Source organism: Parus major, chromosome 1 (assembly GCF_001522545.3).
Source record: "Parus major isolate Abel chromosome 1, Parus_major1.1, whole genome shotgun sequence".
In the NCBI taxonomy this organism is placed as follows: domain Eukaryota; kingdom Metazoa; phylum Chordata; class Aves; order Passeriformes; family Paridae; genus Parus; species Parus major.
The window spans coordinates 112,236,331-112,249,412 of record NC_031768.1 but is presented as its reverse complement, the minus strand read 5'-3'; the positions used below and the strand labels follow the sequence as shown (position 1 = coordinate 112,249,412).

The window sequence follows — 13,082 nt, the reverse complement described above, 5'->3', positions numbered from 1 at the left end:
GTCATGTTTTCATAGGAAGTAACAGTTTTCGCCAGAAGGAAAAGTATTTTGACAGGTGTTATTTTGGTCAATTAGACAATGAACAAAAAATATATCAGAAAACCATATTGTTCATAAGAATTTTGGCCATTTATCTGCTCAATTTAACAACACNAAAAAAAAAAAAAAAAAAAAAAAAAAAAAAAAAAAAAAGTGGAAACTTCCATAGTTCTAAATTCAGCAGAGTGGAGTCTCATTGGATTCCTGCAGAACAGTTTTGCCCATCCTATCTAATTGGGAGAAAGATGGAGACAGACAATTTACACCAGCCTGTGAGGGGGAGGAGGGAATGGCTTCAAACTGACAGAGAGGAGATTTAGATTGGATTTGGGGAAGAAATTCTTTAACTGAGTGAGGGTGGGCAGGCCCTGGCACAGGGTGCCCAGAGCAGCTGTGGCTGTCCCTGGATCCCTGGAAGTGCCCAAGGCCAGGCTGGATGTGGCTTGGAGCAGCCTGGGAATAGTAGAAGGTGTCCCTGCCCATGGCAGGGGTGGCACTGGATGGGATTTAAGGTCCCTTCCAACCCAAGCCATGATTGTGTAAACCTTCAGCTGATGTCATCCCTCCTGAGCTGTGAGAGTCTGGATGGGTGGGTGCATTTATGTCAGTGAGTATGGCACAGACTTTTCCAAATGCTGCCTCAGTTTTAGGAATTCTAAGTGCAGAGCTGACCTGTGAGCACTGATGTAAAAATGCTGGCAGTGGGACAGATTGGGCAGGTCCCCCTCTCTGGCACACAGCTCACCAGTGCCCCTGATCTTTTCAATATTTGTTTCCTCTCCCTTTGACACATTAATCAATCTGCTGTTGGAGGAGCCAGACATTCCCTTCCCCTTCTCTGGCTGATGTCTTTAGCTCTGTCAGCTAAATGATGAAATTATACAGAGCTGTCAGCTGGATTCATGGAATAAATGCACACCCTGCAAGCTGTGGACAGCATTGTTCCATGGAAATGTCCTTACCTCCAACATGTTATGAATGCATCTCTCTGATCAAACAAATGTTTCATGCAGGCCTGGAAAAAAGTTGGGTTTAGGCTGCCACGTGCTGTGAATTGTTTGAATTTCTGATGTTGAGCATTTGGAAAAAAATAAGTTTTATACATGCTTTTAGAGCCCAGAAAGAAATAAGAATATTCCATCAGAGCTTGGAATCAGAATACACTGTATTCTGTAGTATAAAAAAACCCTCCTGCAGCTGCAGGAACGGAGATAGGAAAAGTCATGTTCTGTCTAGAAAAGCATCCCAGGTGAAATTACTTTATGCCATGTCACTCATCAATTCTTAACTGAAGTACCATAAATAAAGGCCCTGCTTTTCTAAAATGCTTTACAAAGAGGGGCAGGAGTCCACATCTTTACCTTAAGAATTCATTTTTCTCACCATGACAAGTCAGCTGTTCCAACATCAGAGGTCCACAGCAAAAAATTCTAGGAATTCAGTAAAAAAGTTGTTCTCCTCCACTGGAAGAAAATAAACAGAAAATAACTGGAATCTGAATAAAAGTGGTCCTATTTTCCAAATGGCTCAGGGGTCTAAATCACACAGACTTGAAATTTCTTAATATCAAAGCTTGAACTTTAGTGATAATTATATTTATAGGCAGACATTTTTGTAGTAGGTGAAAACAGTGTAGGACTTCTGTCTTTCCAATGGTCTTTGTAAAAAGATCCTATGTCAAAGCTAAATTTTAGTGTAGAAACATCAATTTTACTTTAAGTGGCAAAACAGTGCTGTAAGGACAGGAAAAACTAGATCAGAACACTCTGAGAAAACAACTTATCACTGGGTTTATCCTTACAATTAACCTACCATGGAAGTTCTACCTGAAACAATTTCAAGGCCTTGAGTGTCACCTTCCATCTCTCTTTCTTATCTTGGCAGATATGATGAGAACAGTTTGGATTTTTTGCTGAGAGTGAAAATATCTTGGTTTTTTTTCCCCCTCCACATTCCCATTGTCATGAAAGGCACAGAGATGATTAGGAAAAAGAGTCTGTGAAAGTGGCCAGCAGCTCATATTTACCAAACATTGGCCTAGGTTAAAGATAAGATCAAGATTAGAGGCTTAGCAGTCTGACAGGGAGCTCTGGAATTTACCATTTACAGTGTTTTGGTCACATTGATGCATGATTAGATCTGTTCTACAATTCAGCAGTCTCTGGGATTATAAATTATAAATCCCAGTGGTTGTGGTTGCTGGGAGGGCTCCCAGGGGATGGCAGAATTTGGCCTCTCAGCCTCTTGTCTGGTCTGTGTGTTTGCAGATAGACAAACCCAGACTCTGCTTTGCTCCACAGTCTAGAGCAGCCCTTTGGAGGAACGTTCCTGAGGGGAAAAACTCCTCTTGCCTCCTGTGGGAGACCCTGTCCTGTGAAAATATCCCAGTCCTCCTCTGAGCTGAGCAGCACTAAACCACCCAACTCCAGGAGAAACCAAACTCTCACTGCATGAACCATGGCTTGTGAACACAACTGAATAGATCCAGGTAAATTTCCTTGGCTTCCAAAAGCTCAGGGTATTTTTCTGTGTTTTCTGTATTTCTATTATTTTTCTATATTTTACTATATTTTTATTTTCTTATGCAAGTTCTATGCACCTCTCATTGGCTCATCACATCAGTAGATTTGTGCTAGGATCCTGCCAGAAGGTTTTTGGTTGTTGAAAGCCCTGAGCTGAGGATAGGGGTGAGCAGAACATTTGCCTGCAGAGGTTTGCATTTGTTTCATGAAAAGTTGCAGCACTGCAAGATAACTGGGGTAAATACAGCTAAACATGCAGAAATTCAAGGATGTTCTCTATATCACTGTGACATCAATTATCCTCACATCCAGCAGTTTTCTGTGTGCTTACATAAACGTGGGGTACATCCAGATTCAACACATTCTTGCCTGTGTTGCCTTTTTTTTCCAGATTGTTCCACTGGAACTTGCCCAACCCAATTCATCCTGGCTGACTCTGTAGTTTCTCCTCATGGTATTTCTTCTACAAAGACAGACTTACAAAAAAGATCAGGGTTTACCTGTCATTTTTCTCCAATAGCTGCTTCCCTCCCTGCACTTTCAGTGGAAAATTAATAAATATATTTGCTGGGGAAAATAATCCAACCATAGTGTTCCCTTGCTGAAGTGAGAGATTATTGCATAAATTTAAAAAAAACCAAGAAACAATATGAAAATGCACTTGAATGCAGATGAAATAGTGGGCAAGACTGTTTTATTGGGCCTTCCAGAATCAGAAAATGAAAGTGTGTCCCACTGATCTGACAAATATTAGTGGCAAAAATGGAATATTCTTACAAACTCTTCTAAATTCTGTTCTCATCAGAAACAGGCTGACAAGCTTGCAACCATGAGTTTGTTAACAAAACAATCACCAATAAGCTTTATCTCCACATATATTTGGCTTTTTTTGTCTCAATATTGTCTCTGCAGCTTCAAGAGAATATAGAGGAAGGAGGAAATAATGGAGTGGAGTTATGAGTTTCTTGCATAATTAAGGGTAAGAAAGCAAAGAAATATAACTGTATCAGCAAATATTTAACAAATATGATAATTATTCTTATCTGCACCAAACCCTTGAGCTATTGGATCAAATGAAGACTGTGACAGTCCATTGGAAAGTGTCTTAGTGCTAGTCAGTTGTCTAGACCTAGATTAGTCAAAAAAAAGGACATAACCTTGTCAACAGGACTATGGTTTTATTGCTATCACATTTGTTGAGAGAAATACATTTTATTGTTATTATTTGTTGAGAGTTTCATAGTAACAAAGCTAATGTGAAAATGAAGAGTTCACAATGCACAATGGAGCTCTCATTGCATAAATGAAAGCAAACCACAACATGGAATGTTTTGTTTCTAACTGTAACCACAGGGTGATGTAATAGAAGAGTTTGATATCTTATCTGCCTATGGACCTGTAACCAGCAACAGCAATCATATTTATTAGCTTTTGCTGAAGAACTACAAAACTGTTGACAGGCCTGAATTTCTGCTTTTTCTATGATCAAAAATTCAATAGAAGAGTAGCACAGCAGGTCTGAAGATCCTTACTTAAAAATGCAGAACCTCCAGAAGTAGAGAAACAACAAATCATACACATGAAGGGAGGAAAACTTACAAAATATCTCACATAAAATATTTGTATTACTGCTGCTGGTGTTAAATTAAGGTGAAAGCAGTGAAGTCACCTTTTTTCTTTTTAAAGAAATAAGAAGCTTAAATATTGATTGTAACCAATTAATTAATTAACAGGATTCATTGACCCTGGTAGGCCTTTGATGCTGATCCCACCACTCCTGCCTTCAGCTTTCCCTTTCCCTATTCTTTTTTCCAAAGAAAGGGAAGCTCATTGGAAGTGATCCAGATGAGACATTAAACAACAGATTTGTAACAATATGGCTCACAGTCTGTTCTCATTTGCTTTCTTCCTTGGCCTTAATCCTATTGAAATCCCAAGAATTGCTTTCAGTTACACCCTCAAAATTAAAACCAGAGCGAGACCTGTGCATTTTACAGACCAAACCACATTTGCAGTTAGCCAGAATTTTCTGTGTATGGGCCCTGAAAGTCATAAACCTCTTACAACAGCAAAGGACTCTCACCAGTTTTGATCTTCTTTCAATACCAAATGTCCACCTTCCACTATCCCAGGTATTTCTTAGCTCCATCCAATCTGGCCTTGGGCACTTCCAGGGATGGGGCAGCCACAGCTGCTCTGGGCACCCTGTGCCAGGGCATGCCCACCCTCACAGGGAGGAATTAACAAAACTACAGGCTAACACAAGTTTAGAAGCCTAAATATCTGGATCACTCTCCTCCAACAGACCTGTTCTTAAATAATCTTTAATGCTCTTAGGTGATAAAGCACCATGAGGATGAAGTGCTAAGGGTTTGTCCTCCTGCAGTGCAAGGTGTTTTAAACATTCCAGGAGATCATCAGGAGCAACCCTAGAAGACGCCTCCTCTCTGGTAATGTGTGGAGGCAAATGATGTGTAATTGAGAGTTTTACATTAAAGCTCTGTTTCTGATTCCAGAATGATTCAGCAGATGAGGTGCAAGTTTTACACAGCCCAGGTGATGTCACTGCCCCACATGTGAAGCTCTGGAAGGAGACCCCGGCAATGCAGGTAATGATGTTACTCTACTCAAAGAAAGCCAAATGCAGTTTAAGCAGTTGTACCACAGATTTCCCAACTGCAAGCCAAATGCACTTGCCAAAACGTCCTCCTAAGACTTCATAAATAATATGTGAACTGTGATATTTGTGTATAAAAGAGCTGAATTGGCCTTTATGGCTCTGGAGAGGATGCAGCAACACAACAAATGCTCAGGTGACTTACACAGCAACACTCCATAAATCAGTCTTGGGGCTGGCAGGACCTAAATAAAGGCTCCATCGTGTTATTTTTATTCATATGGGTATGTGTGGAATGTCTGAGAGGAAGAGTCTTCATCATCCCCATATTGCACAAGGAAAAGCGCAGATGTGAATTAGGAGCAGTGAAGAGCAAACTCCACCACCCCAGGGAGAAGAAACTTTCTGGTGAGGATTGCACTTCCAAGGCAGGGAATCTTATGGAGCTTGTCTTAAGTGCAGATATTCAATATTTGATTGGAAAGCTTCCTTGCTGAGTTAGTGTTTCCTGCCCAGATAGCTGCTGCCTCCCTGGTTTCAAAAGCTGTGATAGAAGAATGAGCACAACTGATGCTGTGCCAAGTGATAGGACAGAATTATCCTGTGCTTTCATTACTTTCCTTTCTGATGGAGCAAGAAACTGCTGTTCCATAGACACCCGTGACTGTATTGGAGAATAGTCTTTTTTAACAACTCAAGAATAAAATCTCTTAAACAGTTTTCTTACACCCTTGTATTCCAAAGACCCAACTTAAACTTGATTTTCAACAAGTTTTGCTTTGTATTTTTTATTTATTTCATGCAAACTAAGCTTATGGTAAGTCCTAAAATGTGACCAGTCCAAAAAGTTCTGTTTCATTTCTTAATTTTTGAATGTCTTAAATATAAAGTGAGTTCTAAAATATTGAGACAAATAATTCAAAACCAACTCCTTCTCTCAAAAGCAAGAGACAAGATACTTAAGCCAGATCTTATTCAAATCCTTGTTTTATCATAAGATCAGAGCTTTTCTTTCTAGTCACATCAGAAATTCTGCAGCAATTGAGAATATGATTATATTTCACTATCTTAAATGTCCAGCAAAAATAAGAAAAACAACAACTGACCAAATTTAGAAAATTTTGATAATTACTTATTTTCCAGGTGAACATTAAAAAATAGGAAATATTGAAATATTTTTATCTGAATACTTCAAATATGTTAATTTTCTTATTGAAGAAGGAACTTGTTTCTCTTATCTTTGACCATATAAAACAAAACTCTGTGTCTGTCCCAAGGGCTAAAAATTTCAGTGTTTGAAATAACCTTGATTATTTTTTGTACACCATTCAATCTTTCAAGTATGTATTTTGTTCCATCTGAAAACAGGAAGAAATTTCAAAGTACCTGTATGTCTTACAAAATGAAATGAAAATAGTTCTTGGTAGGTTTTCCAGAATTGGGTTTGTTTGCTTTGAAAGCAAAATACAGTGAATTACATGTGCCATGCTGCTGTCACAGCCAAGGGTGACCTCTGCTTAAACAAACACATCTCTCCTTGTTAAATTTGGGGTGATGTATTGGACTTATTCCCTGTCAGAACACTTCCAGAGGTTTCAGCTGGACAGGAATAAGAGTGGGAAGAGATTGCAGTCACCTTAAATGTAGGAGAAATGAGAATGTACTGAACAGTATAAAAAGTAGCAATTCTCAGAATCACAAAGTTTTAGTCATTTCCAGCACAATTTCCTTAATATTATCTTAGAAAACAGCATTTTGTCCACTTCCACCTAACCTTGCCTTATTAATTTTAGACAATCTCTTAGATGAATTATAAAATACCTTTGTACAATGTTCAGCACAGTGTTTTTATTCCTGTTTTGATGACAAAGTAACACAAAGGCAGATGTTCCCAACACAGGAAGACTTAACCTGAGGAGTATTTAAAATCCGTAATAAAAGCACCTTTGTACTTGTTAACTATCAAAAGCACAACAGAAAGATGATGATGCAGAAAAAAATGAGTGAGGCAGGGAGGTGTTACAACAGCTGTTCCTCACAGAACAAATATCAGCTCTTCTTTCCTTATGCCTCCTACAGGAAAAAATGAATTATATTTGCCCCTGTCTATGTTTATGGGAGTTTGTGGCCTAAAAGTGCACTGTGTTACATTTCTGATGTGCTCATGGAGAGTTCCTGGGCAGAGGAGCAGCCTAGAAGTTGTATTTTTATTGCTCATGCACAAAAGTGGGACAAATTGACAAAAGTCCCAAATCTGCCTGCTAATAGGAATTGTGAGAGGATACTTGCTCTTAGCTATGTAATATAACTAAACCCACCATCAGATCTGTGGTTTTGCATGGTTAACTCTGAAATACCTAAATGTCTGCTGCTATAGCCCCAGCCTAGCTAAGCTGACCCAAGGCTGGATGAATTTACAGATCCCAAAATTCCTTAATGTCGTGCCAGACTTTGCATAATACGAGACATAAATAATTTCCCTTGGATTCATTAACTATTTCCGTACATGAAAAAACATTCAAAGTTGCCTTTTGTTACGTGCCTAAAATCAGAGTTGTCTTTATCCCAGTGTTAGGTAGAGGGGAGGAGAACTGTGCTTAATATTTCCTAAAGTAATAATTTTATTATTTTGTCACTTTGAAATTCAGCAAATACATGCTGCATTATAGGAGTTTTTTCCATCCCTCATTTTCAGAAGTGCCCATCTTTCTGAAATACAAATTTGTGGAAGTAAAACCTCCTGGCAGAGGAAATCCTGTCCGTGGCTCCTGTGGAAGATGTTCAGCCACAAAGAACTGACACCACAGGCTGTGATTTTCCCTGACTACACCAGGAAGTCAATCAGATGCTCAGAATTCAGTCTGAGAATTCCAGAATTCTGGAAATTCTAGCCACGTGTTTGTGTAGCTGCCTGCACACTTGGTTTGCTTGAAAAGAAAGGTGTTTTAAGGCAATGGGATGGGAAATGAATCCACTTTTCCCACAGGATTTTCCGTTCATTATGCATTCTTGTAAGTTCAAGTATATATAGAGACACCAATTGAAATTTTACAGGAACAGGCAGCTTGTAGGAAGTTGATTTTATATTGTCAAAGCAGTATTAACATTTTAAGGAAATGCTTTCAAAGCTTAGTGGATTGAAATAAATCCCAAATCAGACAAATGTCTGAGAAAGTAGTGCTTGATATTTTTTGTAGCCTAAACCCTGAACAAAGATAATATTTTGGCTTGCACTGGATATACAATTTGAACATGGTATCACACATCTCTTACTGCCTTCCCCCACCCACTATCATCAGCAAGCTGCTTAGCTTTCTTGTCAGAAATTTTGATAGTTGTGCTTGCCCTTACATTTTAAAGTTCACTTTTGGAGCGTTCCCTGGAGGGTGTCTTAACTGAACCAAGATTGGAATTCTATGGAGAAAAAGAAATCCAAATAGAAAGAACTATTGTTTTCTTATTACTGAGCTGAGATGCCTGCTCATGTCACACAGATCTTGGTCAGCTTTCATGTACATGGTTGTAAACCTGAAGCATTCCATTAAATCAAAAGAACTCTTCCCTTTCTTGTGTTATTTTTTGGGATTTTTTTTTTATAAGGGGGGCAGGAGATCATGTTGTTTGGGCATTTTTACCCCACTGAAATGGCAAAAGGAATCTGCTTTAAGACATGATAAATGTTCTATAAAGAAGTATGCCAGAATGTCTCTATGCCAGCTATGGCTGAGGGACAAGAGAGAGTGGAATCTTAAGCAGAGTTTGGATTGCATCTGGCCACTGGAGCCAGACTGTAAACTCCAGAATTGCTGAGGCAGTGGCTGAGTATCACTGAGCCAGTGGTCTGGGCTGATGTTCAAAAGGAATATAATCTGAGTTAAGGATTAGAGAATCAGCAAATTCATATGGTTTATACCACTACAGCATATGTATTTATTCATATTAATCATGCTGCAACACCCCCCTCCCCCCAGCTCCCCATGCAAATCCACACATTTTCCAGTTTAAGCACTTTATCCTGGTGCTTGGGAAGAATTTTGTCCCCTGAGGTTTTGCTGCAGTTTACCACCAGACAAATACATCACTAGAAGGGCAATGTCAAAAATGACACAGAAACTCAGGCAAAGACTCCTCTCATTTCACTTTTCCCAAACAAATGGTCACAAATACCACACAATCAGAGGATTGTCTCCAACCCAGAGCCTCATTTCACTATCGCTCTGTAAGATTATGTATTCATATGTTTGTCACCAGTTACCACTTGTGTCTCTTCAGAATTCCCTCTCCCATCTCCCCTTGGTCTGTGCTGTCCACAACCAGTGACTCACAAACAACATGAACAGCTCTTCCAGCTTTTTATCGAGTTAGCCTGACAGAATTCAAACAGATTTATCATTTTATATCCCTCCAACAGAAACCATGCTGCTTTGTTTTGTTTGTAGCTCTTTCTTTTGTTTGTAAGCCCTACTTACGCAGTGCTTTTTTGATCTGCAGTCTGCTAGGAAGCATCACTTCATAAAACTGCCTGAAACAACAGGTAAGGAATCCCTGAAAAAATGTTGATGGATTCAAGCAACATCTACTATAATGGTATTTAATTTAATTACTGCTAACTTATATTATGACAGGAAAAGAAATTACTGCCTTAGCAAAACAATGTAAGTTTTCACAGGTCCATATACTCAATGTGGATGTGCAGCACTTCTGTACTACTCAAAACTGATTTAAATCTTCACTTTTTAGTCTAAAGAGCCATCTGCAAGCTCCACACTTGAATGCTCATACGAGTTGGGTTTTTTTAAGGGATAATTGGTACTTTTTGCCAGAATTTGATTAAGTTCAGCCAGATAGTGTTTCACATACATTCCTCAATCAGCTCATGATCAAATCTAGACACAGGATACCTCAAATGACATCAAAATCAGCCACCACCATCCTGGGTGATGAACCTGAACCTGGCCTGGCCACTTGACTGTGGTTTCAGGGAAGATCTCCCGATAGTCATGGGTGCAAACAGGAGTTTAATACAATACCAAATATGAATGAAACTCTTCCCTGTGTTCTCAACTTAGAACAAGCATTTCTCTGCCTGGAAACCACGGAACAGAATTACCTGGGCCTGAGATGGGCAAGCACAGGCCTAAATTTGATATGTTCTTAACCCCAGCAAGCCTTTGCATTATCTGGCATGCTTCTGCAACAAAAGACACATTTATGTGTTTCACAGAATCCTGGATGAAATGAATTATATACTAGCATGCCAAATTATTTCAATATTTTGACCAGACATCCACATTGCTGGATAGTGTAAACTTGTTTGTTTATTCAGGCAAGAAATAACTGCACTTGAAAAGGCAACAATATTTGGATAAATTAACTTCTTTCTTTCACTGAGATTTCTAGAGAGATAAAAAAAGAAAACAGGGAAATCAAAAGAATGTCGCTACAGAATTAAAGATGCTGAATTGGTTGGATTTTATTATAATATAATAATCCAAACAGTTTTGTTTGGAGCTGCAGAAAGAAATTAATGATAAAAAAAGTCAGTATGAGAAAATGCTGAGGCTGTTGTGCATGGCAGAGGGAGGGGAACAAATTTGTTTGGATGTTTCATGATTCATTCTAAGTTTCTGTTTTCATTTTTTTTACAGTTAAAATAAAACCAAAATATTTTCATAGCATTCCAAAGATGTTTTAAATGGCAGGAATAAATACATGTGGCAAGGGAAACTGGAGACATTTTTGCTTGCCATGTACTTAAAATATGTTTCACAATGAGAGTGGAGATCAAGTGTCACTACATTGTTATGCATGATGTTATCTCAGATGGGAAATGAAATCACACAAAATGTTCTTCATTTTGAAGAAAACCAGTAAGTGATCAAATTTAATAAACACCACTTAAAGACACTGGAAAACATCTGCAGGGAATTTTCTCCTTTGGAGATATGCTTGCAAAAATTGACAAATAATCATGTTATCCAAGAACATTAAAACAACATTAAAGCTGTTTGTCCATGTTTAGGTTTTGAAATGGAGAGGAACCTTACTTTTGTGTTTTGTAGGTGTCACCCCTTTCTTTTAGCACAGACTGTTTCAAAAGTCTATTAATTTGATTTATGCCACTCTTTGGCCAGTACAGGAGGAAAAAGGCAATTAAATATAAAATGCTCATTTCTAATCTATGAAAGGACTGCGAAATTCTGAGTCAGTAGCATCAAAAGGAGCCATGGGAAAAAAATAAATTAAAATCATTCAGTCACCTCATGAAACTAAGAAAATATTTCTTGTAATGACTTGACAATCCATGACAATTCCTTTACGAGCTGAAGAGTTCACTTATCTGTAGAAAAATAGCTCAAAACTTATAAAGCAGCTCAGGTTTGGAAACTGATTCTTGCCAAGAGGAATTCAGTGTTCAATCATCCATCAACAAATAACCCTTCTGTAACAGAAAACAAATTACATCTTCTCAATCAAACAAGGGTGTGGACTGAATGTCCAGCTGGAGCTTTTTTTGTACTCCAGGATATTTTCTTGAAATGTGAAGCAGGAGCTGAGACTGCTGCAAACTTTCAGGATTCATTCAGCTGCCAGGAACAGTGATAATCAAGAAAGACTGCTGGGTTCTTCCAGCACAATTCAACAAACTAGAAAAAACTACCACCCCAATTTAAAAATCATGCGAACCGATGATATTTAAAATTTGTATTAATTTTGAAATAAGGATAATAATTCCAAATTAATTTCCATCGGTTTGGCTACAATAAACCTGTCAAATGCATTGTCTGAGCTATGGGCCAGTAACTTTTATTTTAGAAAATCTGCCTTTGACAGCTGGAGTACCTCTTCCAAAGGCTAGATTACTGTTAATGTAGTCCAATTTTTTTTCCTTGTTCTAGAAGTAGAAAATGAATTTCACCAGCTGGCAGAGAGCTCTGAAATTATGTTACTTATGGCATTCATTGGTAAAGCTTCAAACTGGGGAGCTGCAGATGCCAGGTCTGATTAGGCTGACAAACCACAGTTTGCTTCTGATCATATTTTAAAAAAACCCAGATAACAGCTAAAAAATCCCAAATAACATTGTTGTTCCTCTTCCTTTACAGAAAAAGCCTCTAACTGAGAGGTTAAGACAGAAATCAGCTTTGCAGAATTCTATTGGGGCGTCCTAAAACTGAGAAAATTCAGAAATGTGCTTGTCTGCCGAGGAAGGCCAACCCCACACACTGGGCTGAAATAAAAGGCTACAAAAATAATTTCAAAGGAAGACTTTTCTCATCAAAACTTCTTTTGCATTTTCTTGAATGGCAAAGAGGGGGGGAAAAAGCCACTTAATGAATATCTTAATTGCAACGAGGCATTCTGGTTTTATGATTTTATGAGGCAAGTAATAGTTTATTTTTATTTTTTAGCTGCAGAACTGATATCAACTGCATAATCACCAATAAAGAAAGCTTCCCTAGAGATGGACTCTAATTCCTTAGAAAATCAGTATTTTTTTACCTTTTTGTTTTTCATTTTTAGACTCTATTTGCTGAAAACTATTTTGTACATCACTCCTCAAATCACACCAAGTTACATTTAACAAGAATAAAAACCCCCTGTACAATTAAGAATCCTATTTGTAAAAACTTTAGCCAGCCTGCATTACAGCTGCATTTCTGTTAATTAAAAAGAAAAAAAAAGTTGAGTTTTTTTTTTATTATTATTATTTTGGGGGGGGGGGGGAGGGTGTTCTTTGTTAACTGTTTGTTTTGGGGTGGAAGCAGTTGTAGGTTTTACCTTAGCCTGGTCACTTCAATATACAAGTGCTCAGCAGAAAAAAATGAGTTTTAGTTAATTTTACCATAAGATTTACTGCTTTCATGTTGCTCAAAACCACTTAATTCTTCAGGGGAAATATT

General features: G+C 38.2%; 1 long non-coding RNA gene across 1 annotated transcript; it reads left to right on the top strand.

Annotated features, from left to right (window-relative positions):
• Window positions 1-2,244: 2,244 nt before the first annotated feature.
• LOC107200095 lies at window positions 2,245-12,825 on the top strand. The gene is made up of 4 exons (XR_001519492.1): window positions 2,245-2,527; window positions 5,078-5,170; window positions 9,670-9,712; window positions 12,285-12,825. It is a non-coding gene; the product is annotated as an uncharacterized LOC107200095 (long non-coding RNA).
• Window positions 12,826-13,082: the final 257 nt, after the last annotated feature.